The following is a 21,426-nucleotide window of genomic DNA, read 5'->3' as shown; positions in this document are numbered from 1 at the left end:
AATTTCATACTGTTTTAATTATTGTAGCTTTGTAATATTGTTTACAATTAGGGTGCATGATGCCTCCAGCTCTGTTCTTCTTTCTCAAGATTGCTTTGGCTATATGGGGTTCTTTTAACTTCCACACATGCTTTACAATTTTTGTTCTATTTCTTTGAAAAATGCCATTGAAATTTAGATAGGGATTGTATTGAATCTACAGATTACCTTGGGTAGAAGAGACATTTTAACAATATTGATTCTTCCAATCCATGATCACAGAATGTTCTTCCATTTATTTGTGTCTTCTTCAATTTCTTCCATTAATGTCTTGTATTTTTCAATATATAAGTTTTTCACCTCCTTGGTTAAAATTATTCCTATATGTTTTATTCCTTTTGATGCAATTATAAATGGGATTCTTTTATTAATTTTTCTTTTTGATAGTCTGTTATCAGTGTATAGAAATGCAACAGATTTTTGTGTACACTAGTCTCCTACATACAAACCTCCAAGTTGCTGACTTTCAAAGATGCGAACATGTGTTTGCATGTCCAATCACATAAGTTAGTTCACATGTCTGGCATACATTGTCACATGCATGCATCTTCTACAAGTGGTTGTACATTTGTGTACTTTACTGTACAGTACTGTACATAGTACAATAATACATTATCTTTATTTCAAGCCCAGGATGTCCAGAAGCAAGCATAAAAGCAGCAGTGATGTAGCTGCTACTACTGTACTTTTCAAGGTACTGTATTGTAAGATTAAAAATGTTTTCTTTATTTTTGTTTGTTTTTTATGTATTATTTGTGTGGAAAGTATTATAAACCTATTACAGTACAGTACTATATAGCCGATTGTGCTATTTGGGTACCTAGGCTAACTTTATTGGGCTTATGAACAAATTGGACTTATGAATGTGCTCTCCAAATAGAACTCGTTCATATGTTGGGGACTTACTGTATTGATTTTTTTTTATCCTGCAACTTTAGTAAATTCATGTATTAGTTCTAATAGTTTTTTGATGAAGTCTTTAGAGTTTTCTATATATAATATGTCATCTAATTGCTCTGGCTAGAACTTCTGAAATTATGTTTAATACAAGTGGTGAAAGTTGGCATTCTTGTCTTGTTCCTGATCTCAGAAAAAAGGCTTTCTGTTTTTCACAATTGAGTGTGCTTTTAGCTACAGGCTTGTCGTATATGTCCTTTATTAGTTAAGTTACTAATTGTTTGTTGGGAGCTTTTTGATTACTGATTTAATCTCCTTACCTTTAATTGGTCTGTTCGGATTTTCTGTTTCATCATGATTTGGTCTTGGTAGGTTGTATGTTTCAGGAAATGTATTCATTTCTTCAACATTGTCCAATTTGTTGAAATATAATTATTCATAGTAGTCTCTTATGATCCTTTGTGTTCTGTAATCAGTTATAACAACTCCACTTTCATTTTTTATTTAATCAGAGTTCTATCTCTTTTTTTCTTGGTGAGTCTAGCTAACAGCTTAACAATTTTTTTTTAATCTTTTCAAAGGATAGCCCCTACGTTCATTGATCTTCTCTATTGTCTTTTTAGTCTTTATTTTATTTCTGCTCTAATTTTTGTTATTTTCTGACTAGATTTACAATTTTCTGGTTAGATTTTCTAACAATTGTTCATTAAAGAATCATTGATTCTCTATGGAATCTTTTCTGACAAGTATCAATTTTAATAATTATCTACACTCAATGGGTTAGACATTTAAAGAAGCACAATGCTGCCCATTCACCACATAACAGGATCCTACAAATGCCTCTATAATCCCATCTATGTCATTTGCCCCTTTCCACTAAAAGAATAGTTGACCCTTAAACAACTCAGGGGTTGGGGCACCAAACCCATGTGCAATCGAAAATCCAAATGTAACTTTACAGTTGGCCCTCTGTGTCAGTGGTTCCACATCTACAATTTAACCAACTGCCAATTTTGTAGTACTCTAGTATGTATTTTTAAAAATCTGCATAAAAGTGGACCCACACTGTTCAAACCTGTGTTATTCAAGGGTCAACTGTATTACCTCATAAAACCCTGTTAGAAGAAACAGCTGGCTCTCTCTGGGTAGACATTTTTAAAAGAGGCTTGGAATCCAAATGACAATTATATACTTCTACTTTCCTTCCAAATCTCTGATTATTGTTAATCCCTGGTGGAAGCATAATGTAAGGATTTTAAACTTCTGTCTGCAAAGAAACACTAAACATAATTATTTAAGATGAAAGATAGATTTGTTACAATAGAACAATGCTTCATTCTCTTCTTTATCCACAGCCTGACAAACCAATGTGCTACATATCACTATGACATACATAACCTAAATATCTAGATAAATGAGATAATAAATAATCTTATAGCACCCTGTGCTGACAGTGTCTTCAGAAAATGGCTCCACCTTTGATAATATATTTGGGGCTGCCATTCTAGAGAGCCCTGGAAGCAGCCATGATATGCCTCTGGGGCTGCTCTACTCCAGGGTGCTCTGTTCTCATTCTATCACATCTCCACAACAGGTCAGATACAGCCAATATCTTTCAGAGCTGAAAGACCAGGATGTTCAGCTATGCCTGACACAAAGAATAGACAAGTCAAAATCTTCCAAGTCTTCCTTACAATCCTGGGGTGCAAGGCTCTAATAAAGGAGACAATCTCTAATCTTGTCACACTTAATTCATGAATTCAAAAAGCATTTACTAAGAATCTACTCTATGATAGATGCTGAGGAACACAAAAGTTAGTAAAGTAGGAAACCATCAGACTAAGTCCTCACATCTTCTGTGTTGTTCATCCTCAGGTGACATTCCTCCAGTGCTTGCACCCAGCATCCTATGTGTTCTCACTTCCATCCTGTATGTTTTTCACCCCAACAGATAGCTTCTCTTAAGTTCATTCGCAGCCACCCAAACATTTGTTTCCACACAAGCTATTTTTAAAAATAAATTTTTATTTTAAATATTCTACCTTTTACATTTCTGTTTTGCATCATCTACCATAGAGCAAAGAAAAACTTACTAAAGTTATTTAAAATGTCATTTCTTTTTTCAGGAGTCAACATGGTGTAGAAAGACTCTGGGTTTTAGAAATTAATAAACTGGAGAGTGTAATGCCAGCTCTCCCTTTCTGACTGACTTAAAGCAAGTAATTTAACTTCTCTGAGCCTCAATGTCCTCCTCTGACTAATAGAGTAATAATACCTGTCTTGTGGGACTTATGTGATTAACTTAAATAATACATGTAAAGAATCCTGTACATTGCAAGTGTTCAATAAAGATTAGTTTCATTCCAATCTATGTTTTAGACATGGTGTTCTCACAGTTTGGGCAGGTAAACACTGACTACAGCAATTATTATACAACTTAAATTAGCTTCCTAGAAATGACTTCCAATGATTCTTTTATATGAAAAAGTTGTATGCTATTAGACTCTCTTGGTGGATCTCTTGGTAGCTGTGGACTGGAGAGAGTTCTTGAGCCTATTGAGTTTGCCCTGCAGCCATTATTTTCCTAGGGAAACCCAGACAAAGATTGAGATGGTAATTCTGAGATGCTTGATCATCTACCATGTGCCTGCAATCACTAATGTGTTTGGCCCATGTCTTGCCCATTGGTTTGTGCCTTAAAGTAGGGAGGAGAGTCCCTTGCTACCAGAAGCTTAAAATACTTTAACTACTTTAAGCCTTTAAACTATAGGTTAAATCTTCTGATCTTTATATTAATCCCTGTGCAGAGGAGTAGCCAGTTCAAAGTTCCAGCAATAAAGATAGCATTATTTGTATTGATAGTATCCCAGATAAGGCAGGCAGTCCGGCGAGAAACAGGTGGCATTAATTCCAGTGAGATCTGTCATAAGTCCAATTTAAGGCTCTTGTTATGAGGAGGAGACATAGTGCAGTTGCAATCACAACAGAGTTTAATAACAGATTAAATGCATTGACCAAGGAGCATCAATCACTAGGTATATTTCTTGATTCAAGAAGTCACTTATTTGTTGGGCTTACCCTTCAGATGATATAGTTGTGAAAGAAAGAGGAGCAGAAATCCCTTCCCATTGCTTATTTTTATTTTTAATGGTGGTGACACATTTGGTTTAATATCTTATTAAATATGTTAGGTGAGTCAGGACAAGAGGAAAAATGCAGGAGTAGATAGATATAATTGTGTCCCCTGCTCATAGAATGTGGTTTGATTCATCAAGCAGATATTGTGGCTCAGGATTGTATAATAAAGAAAAGGATCTGGAGACAGTGATGGAGCCCTCAAAGTGGAGGCAAGACACCCAATTCTGGAGGAGACACAGTAAGAGAGGCCAGGAGAGGAGTGTGTGCTCAATGCCAAGGTTGGAAAGGCTCTTTCATGGAGTAATTATGGTTTTCAAGCTCTCCAACTGGGAAGAAAAGATTTTCCATTTGCTTCCTTCTGCTTAACGGATACATGGAAGGGGAAGAAAAGTGGCCTTCCCTAAGCTCTGGCTCTTGTGAGGAAACAATGTGTCTTCCTTACTGTAAGTTTCCCTCTTTTTTGTGTATTTATCTTGGTGTTTTAACATGATGCTTCTATATGATATGAAACAAACAAATCATCTTCATAATTACTTATTCATCATCCTGAACAATTTTCCACCAGAGTATTGTTTTAAAAACAAAAAGTAGTCTTGCACTCCTAGGAAAACATTGGTTGTTCTATAGCCATGGCAATAACCAGCAAAGCTAGTTAAACCTGTATAATAGATCAATGTCAACTTGCTTCAATGAACACGCCTCTGAAAGCCAACCAACCAGGGGCACCCTTGCAACTTTGAAAGTCAGCCAGTCAGCAGACAACTTACTCTAGAAAACATGCTTCTAAGGCTGAGGTCAACACACTATCAACACATTCTCCTGTGGAAGCAACACAACCGTTTCTCTCAGACTGATATCTACCCACTCCTGCCCCTGAAACAGATACACACTTGAACAAATTCTTCCCCCCAAACCCTATATAAAATCACCACTTCACTTAATGAGCCTTTGCCTATTCAGTCTAGTTCTTCCTTACTTAAGTAATCAGTAAATTCAGCTTTAGTTTTCATTTCAGATATTTTTTACTATCTTTATTAGAGTAGAATTGCTTTACATTGTTATGTTAGTTGCTGCTGTAAAACAAAGTGAATCAGCTATACGTATATGCCCTCCCTCTGTTCGTACTTCTCTTCATAATTGAATGAATCTTTTATCTTTTACTTTCATTTCATATTTTGAGTGGTGGCCTCACCGATTCAGACTTCATTTGAAATGCTCCACAGTGACACTTTTGTTATGACACCTAGAGCCTTGGAAAAAGTGTTAAATTTGGTTCTAGATTTTACTGTGCCAGTAGTTTGGTGTATATTAGATATTAGATGAAGCTCTTTCTCCCACAAGCATCTGTTTCTTTATCTGTAAAAATAAGGGGATCAACTAGATGACCCTTATCTTCCTTTAACTTAAATATTGCATGTCCTGCTTCTTGTAAAGCCCAACATGACTTGATTATTTTTCTCTACTCCTACATGTTTATAAAGGCCGATTTCAGATATCTTAACATCAACATATGTCAATAACTGACATCTCAAAGCAGCAGCAATAGCTTACATATATTGAGTACTTACATGTCAAGCACTGTTCTAATTAAATACTTTATATGTACTTACTCATTTGATTATCATAAAAAACCTCAACAAGGAACTATTATTATTATTCCTATCTTGTTTATGAAGAAATGCAGGCATAGATAAGTTAAGAAACTTGCCCCAAAAGCACACAGGTAATAATTACTAAAACCAGGACTTAAGCCAGACTGTCTTGATTCAGAGCCAGATTTTGGTTAAAATAAACTATAGAAATAGAGAATGGTGCTTAACTATTCTCTATTCCCTACAACAATATAGACTTTTATTTTAGAATTTCTTCCTGTTGAGTCTTTTCATTGGTTGTTCCCAGCTATCTTCCAGAAAAATCAGAATCGTTATTGTCCATTACCATCATACATTCATGAGGTTTATTATTTTGTATATTTTCAACCTTTAAATATCTGAATAATTTAACGAATGTAAACTTAAATTAAGACTCATTTTGTGTGTGTGCATATATATATGGATATACACATGGCTATACATATGTATGGCCTCTAAATCTAATTGTAAAAAAGAACTAACGAAAGAAAACATTAGTATCTCTAAATTCCTATTTACACTCCCTCAAGCAATAATTTAACATGTAATGCAATTCATTTTGAAATAGCTTCACTTTGCTTTGTAGCTGTTCTGTGCTGCAGGAAAGTAAAGTGTATTTATTTTGCTTTTAATAAATGGCACTGGTAACTCAAAGAAAGAAGTCATCTGTCAATAAAATTTCAAATCATGTTTAGAGTACACATCTCCTAGCCTGCACCATTTTTTAATCAAAAGAGATCTTTGAAAGTAGCACTAGAAGTTTAATAAGACCAGAACATTCTGGCCCTACTTCCACCCTAGTCTTCTAAATCTAGCTTACTGCTTCCACTGTTTCAGATAAATATTTTAGTAAACTTACTAACAAATTTCTTCAAATAAATCACATAATAGTGTAGTGCCATTCACAGAAAAATTACTGTTTATTCATCTCTAGAGAGGGAAATTAAACACTCTGGTACAATAACTGAAATTTTGTTTATCTCTTCATAACTACTTTCAATTACCTGCATGTATTCTTTTAAATTCCAAACAAGGCTGCTACCCAGTACTGTTCCAGACAGTTCTGTGGCCTTCAAAATACCAAATAAATTTAATATTATCCTAAGGACATGGTGAGCACAGATAAATACATGTTATGCATTCAGAGACCAAATGGACATTATAGTCTAGGGAAATCTGTGAAACTTAAATTTAACATGACATGCCTTTGAAGAATGTATATCAGATGATTTCTTTGGCTTAATTAAACATTTTTAAACACTGAGGCTTGCACATAATGAAAGACCAGGTTTGTACATAACAAAACACTTCCTGGGTATTTGAGTGAAACAGTTCAAATGAAATAGCATGCTTCATTGAACATAAAATCCCATGGATTGTGAGATACATTCCAACTTCAAGGATGTTAAAATATATATTTTTTAAAGTCTATGTTAAAATTGATAAAACATAGTATTTAAAAATCTAGAAAACAATGTTGGTCTTTCAAAGGACTGGGACAGGTGCCAGACTTAGAAGATATTTTTATTAGGTGGGTCACCATAGAGATAATTTCTTGGTCTAGTAGGAAATTATTCCATGGCTGTCCACATTTAGAAGAGCTGTAATTTTCACTGCGAAGGGCCACAGTGATTATTACTATTATTTTATGTACATCATGAATTATATAGCTCATATTTCTCTCTTTAAAAAGAACAAATATAAGGCAATAAAAGGCAAGAAACAAGAACCATGCATGTGCCTCGGCCTGTTGAATCCCTCTTAGTAACTTACTATGTGCCTTTGGAACTGTACTCACTTATGGCCTCCTCTTGCTTTAAGCTTGTACCCCCATTTCACTATATTTTCTTGGTAGCGCTTTATGTCTTTGATAAGCCTTCTTAAATCTTGTTTTGTTACAACATGAGATATAAACATACACACTGAGAATGTATGATACTCATAATGAGTTGTAAATTTTATGAAGAAGCCTCCAGGTCAGTACATCAGAAATGAATGGAATAACTTTTTTTTTAGAAAAGATACTGATACAAGCCATTATGAAAATAGAAACAGATGTTCTCTTTCATTTTCTATTCTGCCACTTTCTACCTGTTTGCCTGCCCCTACCACCAAAACATATACACATTTTGAAAGAATAGCAAAATTCAATTAGAAAATTCTATTAGTTAAGATGGTGACAAATGTTGTAAGAGAATTTTAAAAATTTCCTTCTGTAATTAGAGAATTAAAAGTAGTTTAAATTCCTTAAAATGTTTCCCACAGGAATCAAATTCCTTAAAATACTGATTCCCAGGCTTTCCTGGTTGCACAGTGGTTGAGAATCTGCCTGCCAATGCAGGGGACATGGGCTCGAGCCCTGGTCTGGGAAGATCCCACATGCCGTGGAGCAGCTAAGCCCGGGCGCCATAACTACTGAGCCTGTGCTCTAGAGCCCGTGAGCCACAACTACTGAAGCCTGTGCTCCTAGAGCCCGTGTTCCACAACAAGAGAAGCCACTGCAATGATAAGCCCGTGCACCGCAACAAAGAGTAGCCCCCACTCGCTGCAGCTAAAGAAAGCCTGTGGGCAGCAACAAAGACCCAACGTAGCCAAAAATAAATAAATAAAATAGATAAATTTATTTAAAAAAAAAAACACTGAGTCTTTGGATGTAAACAACTTTCCTAGCAAGCACCTCAGGAAGCTGTAGAAATTATTTCTTTATAAAGAGTCATAAGCTAATCTTTATAATAATTTCTACATTTCATGTTGATCTGAAAAAAACTGGAGAATCAAATAGTATAACATATGACCAACAATTATTAGATATCTGTATTGTACTAGGTACTCTACATAAATAATTTAATCTTCACAGCACACCTATAAAATTGTTACCGTTTTCCTCATTTCACATAAAACAGAAGTTTTGAGGGATTAAGCAAAATGTGCAAGATCACATAGCGAGTAGTGATTTAACAAAATTTCAAGCCCATATCTGTTTGACCCAAGATCTACATTCTTTGTTCTTCAGCACATGGATGGCCAATATAATAATGGTGTTATGACTTCCAGAAGGCATCTCTACTTTGCCCTAGTTTTCTTAGGAAATATACATTAAGGCACAAACTATTAGCTGGCTGGCAGATCTCAGGAGAATCTCTTGATGATATGGTACCCATGCACTAAGCAAGTTCCTGAGCCAAATTCTCCAGCCCAATTCAGAAGCACAAAAATTCTCAACAGATCTATAAACTGAATTTTGCTAGTTTTATTTCAATAACATCCACATGGACTAATGGCAGGAAGGCACAAGAGATGGGGATAAGGAAGGGAAAATTATCAGGAGAGACTGAGCACCTTAGCACCTTCAACAGAACTTTCGCTTCTGTCCTAAGTGCCTGCCTCCCCACAATATGATCATGTGGGGCAAAGAAAGAGAATTTTATTTCTCCTTAAATTTTGAAATATCTTATATATACATAAAAGTATAAAAATAATATAATAAATTATGAATGTATTTACCTCACCGGTAAAGAAATAAAATGTGACAAATACAGTCACAGATAGAGTTGGAGTCCCTTTTTACCTTTTACAAAGGCATCACCCTTCCTTCCTCCTCAAAAGTAATGACTATCCTGAATTTTGTGCCTACCTTCATAGTCTCATCAAGTAACTTAATAAGCCTTAATACATAGTTTACTTTCGGATTTTGCATACAATTTTATAAAATTTTGTATGAAATTCTTGTAAATTTTGTATAGACACTTGCAGTAGGCAACTTCCAATGTGACTCCCAGTGACCCCCACGTGTTGATATTCACATCCTTGTGAAACACCTTCCCTGTGAAACTGGGCTGAACCTAGTGACTTACCTCTAAAGAACAGAATATAGCAATAGTGATGGAACATCACTTCCATGATAAGGATGCAAAAGACTGTGACTTACAACTGGCTAATGCTCTCTCATGCTGACATTTTCTGTTGCCTTCTTTCTCGCTTGGTCTAATAAAACAAGCTGCCACATAGATGCACTATGGAGAGAACCACTTGGCAACAAAAGCTCAGTGGAATTTAAAGGTTCCAGATCCTTGAGCCACCTGAACCCAACTAAATGTCTCCATTCCAGTTGCCATTTTCCCTCTCTTTCTGTATCAATGTTCTAACTCTTACATAAGAGTCCTGACAAGCCTGTAATTTAGCAGCACTCAAGATCACACTCATGTCTGTTTTTTGGCTATACCAGCCCTAGAGCTACAAAAAATAAACTTTCTTGAGGTCAATCATTGTAATGCTGGTCCTCTGACTATCTCATCAGCAAAGAATTTAAAACTCTTAACCTATCCTAAGTGCTGTCAGAAATATCCAGCCCATCTCACAGTTTTGTATTCTTTATTCCTATTAAAATACAACAGCCACTGGATAATAATGTATAGTACAGCTACTGTATAACACAGGGAACTCTACTCAATATTCTGTGATAACCTATATGAGAAAAGAATCTAAAAAGAATGAATATATGTATATATATAACTGAATCACTTTGCTGTAGACCTAAAACTAACACAACATTGTAAATCAACTCTACTCCAATAAAATTAACACACACCACACACCAGCCAGCTGGTTTGCCAAAGACCTGCATTCCAGATGACCACACATAATGAGTAAAGTAAATGTTTGGCACTGTATGTCATTATTACTAGTATCCTATTTCCGAGGCTATAGGGTCATCACAGCTTTCAAGCCATTCAGACCAGAGAAGCAACCTGACCTGCTAGCACTCTGATCTCAGACTTCTAGCCTCCAGAACTGTGAGGAATAAATGTCTGTTGTTTATTAGTCACCCAGTCTACTTTGTTATAACAGCCCAAACCTACTAAGAAAGGAAAGAACAAAAATCTCATTACTTTTAGATGATAACATTATCTACACATCAGTGCTTCTCAAATTTTCCATGGTAAGAATCAGCTTTTTTCCCTGATCTCTCACAGACTGAGCTTGTAAAATACAATAGAATCTTGAGAAAAAGAAAAATAAAGACATACAAAATACAAACCAAAATTTTTATTGTTAGATTCTGCAGATATATAATTACCCTATCAAAGTACTATGAAAGTTTCTTACCTCTTACTCTCAATTTCTTATCTCATTGCAGACCAGTAACAAACAGTTTGGGAACTAGCACTGGCTCATGAAACACACACATTACATTGAGTAACACACAGAAAAAATTTAAATCTATGTCAGATTCTTAGAATAAGAGAATTTAGCAACAGAGCTGCCTTTAAAATCAACATACAAAATCAATTATATTTATACACATCAGCAACAAACAAAAACAAGATATCTACAAATAATATAATAAAGATATCTAGAGAAAATTTGGAATGTTTATTGAGATATATTAAAGAACTAAATAAAGCCACATTTATTGATACACAGAATATATTTTGTTTTAGTGTTAATTCTTCACCAATTGGTTTATAAATTCAAATGTGAAACTCCTCTTTCATCCAGGTATTGATAATTTGGGCTCTTTCTCCCATCCTCCTTACCCCCCTCCCTTCTACTTTCTCTCTCAATCAGTCTACTAGGGGTTTCTCAATTTTACTGAACTTTTAAAAGAACAAGATTTGGGCTTTTGAAGTTTTTTCTGTTCCTTGTTTTCTACTGATATTTCAATGATTTCTGCATTTATTATTATTTCTTTTGTTTTTACTTCTCTGGGTTTACTTTGCTCTTCTTTTCCTAGCTTCTTAAAGTGGAAGTTTAGGTCATTGGATTTTAGCCCTTTTTTCTTTTTCATTTCTACTATAAGCATTTAGAGATGTAAATTTTCTTCTAAGCACTGCTATAGCCACATCCCATAAATTTTGATATTTTGTATTATCTATATTCATAGATTATCTAAAGTATCAATATGTTCAACTTTCCTTTGATTTCTTCTTTGATTCATAGATTATTTAGAAGCGTGTTATTTAATTTCCAAGTACTGGATGGTGTTTCCCAAGGTATTTTAATGTTATTGATATTTTATCTGATTTCAAAATGGTCAGCAAACATTCTCTGTACAATATCAATTCTTTTAAATTGAGACTTACTTTATTGCCTAGAATATAATGTTTCTTGTGTAATGTACCATGTGCACTTGAAAAGAATGTGCATTTTGCAGTTATTGACTACAGTGTTTTATAAATATTATTAAGGTCAAGGTGGCTGATAATGTGGTTCAGATGCACTATGTCTTTACTGATTTTTTTTTCCCTCTGCAGAGGGGAACATCTGGTGAACATTCATATGGGACACAAATGTTCTTCCACACTGAGCCTATTCTGAGAGGTTCATCCACATCATACTCTTCCCCAATTCTCTTTGTTGTGAAGCTTCCAATTTTATTCTTTCCACCAGAGCATAATTCCTAGCTCCCAAACTGGTGTGCACTAATGCTTCTGCACAGCTCTCCCTCCAGGCATAACAAATAATCATAGGTACTCCTTGAAGTTCAACCCAATGAGAGCTAAGAGTTTCTTTTCTCTAGTATTTTTCAGAGCTACTCCTGAGTGGGGCTGTAACATTGCAACAGCTCACTTTTGGATAGTGTGTGAAACCATCCACAAACCATGCTCAGATTGTTCTCCCTCGGCCAATTGGTCATATGGAATTCCACATGAGGCTATAGGTATAGGCTGAGGAAGAGTTAGAAATACAGCAGAAATTGGTGCCCTGGGAGTGTGAACCACATGATCATGAACATAACTTGAGAGAGTCCTGCTCAGATGCCATCTTGATGCATCCACTTGATGATAGAGCACTGCCAGGCACACCAAATCCAAGGCTTTATGAATAAAATCATTCCCATTTTGTTATTTTTGTGATGGGCAGTTTAGTTCTCATGGTTATTTGAGCATTCAGGATGGGAGGTTCTGGTTTCTCAAAAAGAAGCTGTTTCTGAGAGGTTATCTTGTCTACAGTGTTAGGTACAATTTTCTCGGGCACTGTATGAAAATCGTTAGTGCATGACTCAGAACTTCAAGTGATGGCCAGAAGGCTTGAATCCTAGTGCTGACCCTACTCTTATAGTTTGGTTTTCTTTTCATCCCATGGGCTAAAAGTTTGCACTGAAGTCCATAGCTACTGAAAATCGTGAATGAATCTAGGAGACAAAGTGTTTATTTTTTCTAATATATGTCACCTATTATAAACTTACTTATTCACTGAATATCATTTTGTGCATAACAAAAATAAATAATAAAATAAAAAAATTTTTAAAGAAGCTGTTTCTTAAAAAGAAAATCATTCTTTGACTAATATGGCATATATTTGCTCCCAAACCCTAGGACCTTCACTGTGAGTCTTCTTTTAGGGTATGCTCAGACCCAAGAAAGCAATGTGAGCTACCACAAAGATGCCAAACCATGGAATCTACTACATCTTCAAGATTAAGCAGTGAGCCTCTTCCACAGCAACATAAACAACCCGAAGAGCCTTCTCTTATTCTAAGTGCCATTCAAATTGGAAACCTCAGAGGTTATGTCATAGCTAGTCCAGCAGTACACCCAAACATGTCAGACTTTGCTTAAAATATCCATAGAGAACCAAAAAGCTTTGGACTTCTTTCTTAGTGATGGGGGACTTGAGATGCAGCAATTTCTCTTTTACTTTGGAGAAGATATCACAGCTTGCTCTGGACTACTGGATTCCAGAACGTTTCCTGATGTGGAAGGCTGATAAATTTTCAAGAATCTATCCCCACTCTGGCGAGTGTCTTATTGAAGCATAGAATATTCTTGCTACTTCCCAATCATCAAGTCTAATCAGCATGATTTCATCAAGATTGTGGATGAGCATTATGTTCTTTGGATACTGAGATAACAAGGCTCTTGCAAACCAAATAGTAACTGAGAATTGAGAATTGACATATCCCTGAGGAAGACTGTGAAGATATGCTTCAGCCCTTGCCAAGGAAAAACAAAATGCCTCTGGTGTTCTCTACTTATTAAAATAGATGAAAAAGAGAAAAAAAGGTTCTGCCTGATTAACAGTGGTCTATGTGTCAGGAGTCATATTGATTTGTTCTGGTAAGAGATCTCAACTGAAATAACAGACACTGTCATAGTCACCACAAGATTAAATTTATAATAATCTACTATATTTTTCCAGGATCCAAACTTATTCTTCACAAGGCAAAAAGACAAACTAAATGTAGATATTATAGAAATAACCATTTCTGTAGACTTTACAGTGACACTAATTTTCTGTGACTCTCCCTGGGTTAGGGGATTGTTTTATTTTACTATTTTGGTAGGTGAGGGTAATTTCAGAGGCTTTCAATGGGCTCTATCAAAATAACCCTTACTCTATGGATTAGGAAGTAAATGGGAGGAATTCTGTGGTGGTTGCATCTGCCTAAACCAGTGATACACCCTGGAAATGGGAAATTATGAGAGCATCACAAATCTACTCAGTCTTTCATGAAAAACAACTAAGCCAAAATGTTTTAATCACCTGACCCACTGAAGTCCCTACCACCAATGGACCACAGTGGTATTCTGGGTCCCCAGTAAGCCCCTATAAGTTGTAGCTATTTTCCTTTCCCCAGTGTGTAGTTATATAAATCAGTGGCTTCATGTCTCTTTGGGAAAGGCTAAGAGTACATTATGTACCTGAAGTATCATCACAGAACCTTTTTATCCCACTTTCCCTTTATTCAAGGATCCCTGAATACATGAATCACTCAATGAGAGGCCATGACTTTTATATACTGGTGACTCAAGCAGACTTCGGTTCAACAAAATGGGTCTAGTGCTTTTAGAATACATTCTCACGCATACCATCCAGGTTTCTGCCCACAAACATTAATAAAAAGAATATAGAATTGAGTCTAAGCCTCTACTCATACGGCTTACTCTGTCCTTGCCCCCTGAGGCACGCTAGACCTGGGCTCCAGTTACAGATCAGTTGGCAATGACTAGTGGTGGGCTATGATGTAGAACTGCATCTCGCTGGGAGGCAGCTGGCTCAGGCGAGGTCCTTAAAGTTCTTCAGGAAGAAGAATAACTTAGCCAACAAAGGATGATTTGCTTGCGCTCCTAAGGGAGACTCGGTGGGTTGGAAAGTTTGGGGCCACTCAAGTACATCTGAATTTCCAAAACATTCATCTTCCAATTCTTGGGCTCTGACTTTCCCAACTGATATCTTAACTTTCCCTTAAAAGAACTGGTAAATTATGAATTAAATCTATGTCTTAATTCAACAAACTAAGATTAGATTCTACATCTGACTTATGGATATGTTGGCTCTGGATCTAAAAGGACAAGAGATGCCTTCAGTGCACCAGTGGAGGCTCCCTAGCACTTGAGATCATGTCTTGAATTTAAAACCTTAGTCTTGCTATTTTTTAAGCTCTTTAGTGCAGTTAGATATATGCAGCCCACCTACAGTCCATGTATTCCTCCTTCTTGTCATCATGTTTCATTTTAGAAACAATTTAGTCTGACAAAACCAATTTTTTTCCAATACACACTTCATTCTAGGTGTTCAAGTACATGTTTTACCACAATATACTATAGTTTGGGTGATCCATCCTCTGGTCCTAGTGATATCTTTAAAGATATCACAATTTTGTCTGACAAAACCAATTTTTTTTTCCAATACACCTCCATTGTGTTCAAGTACATGTTTTACCACAATATACTATAGTTTCGGTGTTCCATCCTCTGGTCCTAGTGATATCTTTAAAGATATCACAATTTTGTCTGACAAAACCAATTTTTTTTTCCAATACACCTCCATTGTGTTCAAGTACATGTTTTACCACAATATACTATAGTTTCGGTGTTCCATCCTCTGGTCCTAGTGATATCTTTAAAGCCTTCAAACACGACCAGTTATGTAGTCACAATTCCTTGAGAGTTTGTGGCCTGCACCATTCTTGGTATTGATTTTTGCATTGTGAGGGTTCCAACAGAAAGAGTTAAGTTCACACTGATATTGCTTAAGCACCAAGAATTGATTACTGGCTAATAAATGGCTTATATAATCATTGAGCTAGCAGAAAAATCAGACTATTGGCTCAGCTTCCAGGAATGGAAAGTGATAACACAAAACTCAACTGACACAGCAGGAAACCATTTGGCAAGTACATCAGGAGGCTTTCCCTAGAGCTGCCAGCTCCAAGAACCATGCCACTTCTCTACCACAAGAAACCCACATGCCAAGGTGAGAAGCTGCCACCTCCAGAAGAACTGTCTGGCCTCTGCTAAGAGCCATTAGTAAAATGGATCTGTCCACTGACTTCAGTTCTCATTGAAGTCTCCTGTGAGTATATCTGACTGAGAAACCCATCCCAGAACTCTGGCTGCAAGGAAATCTAGGAAATAACAGTTGTTTGCTTTCCAAGCTCTGCTAAATAAGAAGGCAGATGAATAAATAAAAGAAAGATGAATGAAAAACAAGCCAATCCATATGATCTACCCCAACACTTTAGGGGGGAAAACTGTACTAGGCTATATGTTCAAAAAGTTCACGGCACTGTTAGCAATTTCAAAAAAATGTGGAAACAAGAGGATTGTACCTAGGTCTATGTCCAGTTGTATACATAGACAGGAAAAACAAACTCTCACACAGTAGGAAATGAGTGAATTATAGCTACATGGATGATTCTTAGCAACATAACGTTGAGAGAATAAAGCAAGTCAAAACTACTATATACAGCATGATATGATCTTCATAAAGCTCCAAAGCAAACAAACTATATTGTTTAAGGATACATGCATAAGTAGTATAACTATACTTGAAAAAGCAATGAAAGTATAACCATCAAATTCATGAGGGAAGAAAGAGATTAGAATTGAGAAGAAATATTTCAATGGAGCTGGTAATAGTCTAGTTGATAGGTTGGCTGTGGGTACTCATTTTATTACTATACTTCAAAACATGTTACATTCCATGTTTATGTATTATACAGTTATATGCTAAAAAATTTTTAAACCTATGTGACTTAGGTTGCATTAAAAAAAGCATGAGATTCAAATAAAAGAAAATAAAATATTAATAGCTTTTCTACTTTATGTATGATCAACATATGTGCTGTACCCACTTCAGGTAATAAAGTTTAAGGAGAATATTGTCAAGCTATAGGGTCTTTATAGAAGTGCTTCTCAACCTTGATTGTACATTGAAATCATCTGGGAGCTTTAAAAAACACTGATGTCAGCTTCCCACCAGTGGGAAGATGATGTAGTGGGTCTGAGGTGTAGCCTGGGTACCAGAAGTTCATAAGTCTCTCCAGGTGATAACATTTGTATGCAAGGTTGCAAACTACTGCTTTAGAGGAATACAACCGAGATTCGATGATCCCACAAGAGAGGCATCAAATGAGTACTGATCCCTAGAGAAAGAAATGGCTAAACTGGGGAACAACGTTGGCAGAGCTGTCACGTTAAAGGGGGAGTAGATTTATTCTGTCTACTTCAGACAGTCTGCAATGCTAACATCCCATACCTGGTGTTTCTCTCAAAATGTAAGTCTTACGTCTAAGAAATTTGGGGGTTCCTACAGGTCATGTTTCTGGGGTCTTAATGTAGCCAGATATGCTCAGCATACTGAGTTACGCATTGCTAGTATTTTATACATGGATTTAAGGAATTTAGGATTCCTTTTTGGTGAAGGTAACTGTTTATCAATCAGGAGAGCAGACATATGGAGAAAGACTGTTACAACTGCACTCCAGAGACAGGCAGGCAGAGATCAGGGACCCAGTGCAGGGTGAATTTTCTCAAACAATGAGGACAGTTTACCAACTTAACCTAAAGGTCTAAAGGTCTGCGAATGTGTGTGTGCATACTGGTTAGGCAAAAGTTTAGGAGATGTGACAGTGTACCTACAGAAGATAAGCCAACCTATGATATTCTGTTCCCATAAGTACATTTACTAAAACACACTTCTGTTGTCTTAACAGCCAAAATAACCTGATAGGTTATTAAGCTGATGGCTAAGTGATCCTCCCCTTCCCCAGGACACCCACCCTGCACATAGTTACTTGTATCCAGATCATCTATAACTAGTTAACTCACTCAGAAAATAATATTAATATAGTCCCAGTTCTGTCTTCCAGCCCCTTGTGGGTGTGTTAGCTTCACTCTGCTCTACAGAATTCACCTCAAATCTAGCAAATGTGTGCTTCAGGCAATAAATAAGGAGAAGTAAAAAGAAAATGTGGATGATTATTGCCAACCTATCCTCCTTGCTAACAAAGCACAGTAAAGTGTATACTTAGTAGAAATTGTGGTGGGAGAAGCATATGACCAACTCACAAAGTCTTCGAAAGTGCAACTTAGAAAAATGCACAGATGAAGCAAAGAAGTTCCCAGTTACAGAGTTGGGGGCTTTTGTCCCAAAGCCCAGTGCACAAGTCCAATAAACTAGACTGGACTACATGGAGATCTCTGCTACCCAAGCAAAGATGGCTGGCATGGATGAAAATGAACAGTGTGAAGTCATGCTTTTTCGATTTCCTCTGCTGACTCCAACTAATACATGGTGTGGTATCACATGGAAAATCTACCTCCAAGCCAGAAAATAACAGATGAGAAAAAAGACTAAAAGAGAGAGTAATGGCATTCATAACCCCACCTATTCCAGGCCTTCTCAGGTCAAAGTAAGAGGTGGAGCAGGGAGTTTAAGCAGAGAGAAGGAGAAACCCCCTCCCATTTGTTCCTTATTCTTCCAGATTGAAGGACCGGAAGAGAGGATCAACATTATACCCACACATGACTTTCAGCCCCTTTGACATCTCGGCCTTAGAAAATGTGGCTCCATCAGAGTTTCTGAACTTGAATAACTCCTCTCCTCCTTGTGGAATGAAGCTTATTTCCTTTCTTTGCTTCTGACTTTTTTTTTGTGGAAATGGTAAAAGCTGGGGAAAGGAAGGTCCCTGAGTTCCATCAAGAGATGAACATATCCTTTCAGGAATGAAGCACTAATGCAATTTTCAGGTACAAACGGAAGCATATTGTGGGTGTTTTAAGACTCAGCCTTAAAAATAACCTTCAAAGATTCTGCGCCACACATGTCACAGCCAATACCAATTCTTGGTGGGTAGGGAGGAAAAACTACCATTTGTTGAGAATCTACCTATGAAGCGACAGGCACTGTGCTAGGAGGTAAATATCACCCTGTTGGGCTCAGGGTTGTTATATCCCATGGTACAGACAGAAATAGAGGCTTGGGAAAATTTGCTTTCCTGCCCATTAGATAATAGCAGAGCCAGGATTCAACCAAACCACGTCTCCAACACCCATGTTCTTTCTACTATAGCACAGGCTTTATTTCAAAGGTGAGATCCTAGACATAGGGGAGAATATGTGAAAATGCCTAAGAGGAGGTAATGATCTCTTCCATCTCAAGAAAAGAGTCAAAAATAACCACAGCCAGAACCAAATCAGAATGTTGCTCTCCCTAGCCTGGCAATCTTACTTGAAGAAGGGAATGGCGGGAATAGTAGAAAGGAAGTTCACTGTCAAATGTTCTCAACCAGAAGTAATTGATCTGAAACATGCATACCAGACAGGAAAAGTAATTTAGAAAACTATAAAATCAGTGATTGGGGGATAATATATTTAGTTTAAAAAGAAATGGACTTAATATGGAAACATGCATGGATGCCCTTTCTCATGTGCGTCACCTGCATCTCATATAGTCACACCCAGGGGTGTGTTGCCTAGAAAACTACTTTTATCAAAACCCAAACCTTATGAGGACAAGCTATGTTTCACATTCTAAAACTTGCATGTCTAAACACCTTGAGAACTAGACAAGCCTGCCAGTACTTCTGATAGTCACGATTCATTCAACATAAATGCATTGTACATCTTCTAGCAGACATGGAAGCCCTCAGCTGCCCATTTTCTTTTCAAAGCTCTACCTTTATCAAAGCTGTTATTAAATTCCTCTAATTACATTAGAAGGGAATCTTCAAGCATCTATTATTTGCCTTTAACAACTACCTCTAGCATTTGATAATCTCTCTCTTTTTTTTTTTAACGAGAACACTATGCCTTAGGCCCAGAGCAAACTGCAGGCCGATTGCAGAAGCAGCCAGCTACAGGCAAAAAGAAGGGCTGAAGGACACCCATGGGATGGGAGGAAGGGAAAAAACAAAGCTATGGAACCATAAATAAAAATGTTTCCTGTAAATAAAGGAACTCATTTAAAGAAAGAAGAGAGGATAACTAAATAATTCAGGGTGGAAGACAAATCATGCAGATTTTCTAAAACTCGGGCTTATCCTTTCCATATTCCCCTGCAGAACATTAGCTTCCCCAGAGCACAGTTTGAAAACCTTACATCTAGCTGAGCTCTCACGGCCTCCTCCACATGTGTGATCTCAAGAGCAGAGAACAATTCTTTATATGCCAAACTAATGAAGTTTCGTTATGTATTGGAAATTCATGATAATGATTTTTAGAAAAGTGTGCAGATCAAATCTCATGTGAAGTGTTGTTGTACTACTGTATGTCACTTAGGAAATTCTTAAGCAGGTCCCTTGCCTTAGCACTCCCACCGGGGTGGTTCCTCAATATTTCTATAATCAAGGGAGTATAACAAAGGCCCAGGAATTTTTTTGACAAAACACCCTTCATAAGTTACAGAAGCCAAAGTCAGATTCTCCACTGAGTTCTAGGGCCACTGGCGACCCCACATTTTAAAACTGCATTTGGTTCCATAGAAGACACTTGGTAAGTGTGTGCCAAACTTATAAACCAATTACTACCTTCTCACTTCCCTTAGCAAAATTTGCACCCAGGCAAAACATCAGATGGGAAAGCTAGAAGGAATCCTATAGACATCATGCATTTCCCCTAGACAGACAGGCCCAAGGTCTTCAACACCAGTTTAATCCCCTCAGGACAATTCACAATTATTTCCAGACTAGGAGCTCCAGACCCTGATACTGATACAAATTCATACCTGACAACTCCACCTGGATGTCCACCTACCTCTCCAAGTCAACATGATCAAAACTGACCCATCGTCTTTTCACCAAAATCCCTTCTTTCCCTGCTTCAGTCATAGATAGTGATCTCACCATCTACTCAGTTTCCTAATCTAGAAAATCCAGCAAATTACTCCTTCCTCATTAAGTCTCATCAACTCTGCCTCCAAAGTCTCCCTCATTTCTGCCCTCTTCCTTGTCCACATCCTTAGCCCTCATCCCCTCTTACTAGGACTATTAAAATAGCCATGAAACCAAGTAAGATCCCTAAACTTCTTCCTGCCTCCTGCCATCATCCTCAAAGCAGCATGAAGACATCTTTCTAGAACCCAAATCTGATTGCACTCCTTCCCTGCATTGAAGCCTAAGCAGATTCCCACTTTCTTTAAGATGAAGACCAATTCCTGGGCAAGCCTGTAAGAGACCTTTAAAAGCTGGTGTCAACCTGCATGTCCAGTCTCTTTCCCCAAAACTCTGACACTACATGCCTCATGCTTCACTACACAAAACTTGTCATTCCCATAATGTGCCTGTATTTTAGCATATGCTGTGATATCTGTCTAAAATGACCTCCCCTTGCTTTTTATGTGGGAAATACCTACCTATCTTTCAAGATCTGGCTCCTGCATCACTTTCCCTGAAAGATCTTCCTTCCTCCCCCAGGCTACTAGTTGCTCCTTTTTCTGTACCACCATCATGCCCTCTACCTGCCTTTTGTGGGCTGAATTGGGTCCCCCAAAAATA

The 21,426-nt window shown here is 37.0% G+C and overlaps 2 long non-coding RNA genes across 5 annotated transcripts in view; one reads left to right on the top strand and one right to left on the bottom strand.

Annotated features, from left to right (window-relative positions):
• LOC141278747 (uncharacterized) overlaps positions 1-21,426 on the bottom strand; it is a 134,678-nt gene that overhangs the window by 51,226 nt on the left and 62,026 nt on the right. The gene's annotated exons all lie outside the window — the stretch shown is intronic.
• LOC141278748 (uncharacterized) overlaps positions 1-21,426 on the top strand; it is a 171,185-nt gene that overhangs the window by 133,405 nt on the left and 16,354 nt on the right. Inside the window, exons 4-5 of one of the 4 annotated variants that reach the window (XR_012331888.1) lie at positions 668-733; positions 13,025-13,633. The exons of 1 other annotated variant lie outside the window; for it this stretch is intronic. This is a non-coding gene — a long non-coding RNA (uncharacterized lncRNA). Of the gene's footprint in view, positions 1-667; positions 734-13,024; positions 13,634-21,426 lie in introns of those variants that run through there. 2 more of the 4 variants (XR_012331891.1, XR_012331890.1) reach the window with 2 other exon arrangements.

This window comes from Tursiops truncatus, chromosome 5, assembly GCF_011762595.2.
Source record: "Tursiops truncatus isolate mTurTru1 chromosome 5, mTurTru1.mat.Y, whole genome shotgun sequence".
NCBI classification, from domain to species: Eukaryota; Metazoa; Chordata; class Mammalia; order Artiodactyla; family Delphinidae; genus Tursiops; species Tursiops truncatus.
Note: the sequence above shows the minus strand (reverse complement) of the source record. Positions and strands in the feature narration are given on the sequence as shown.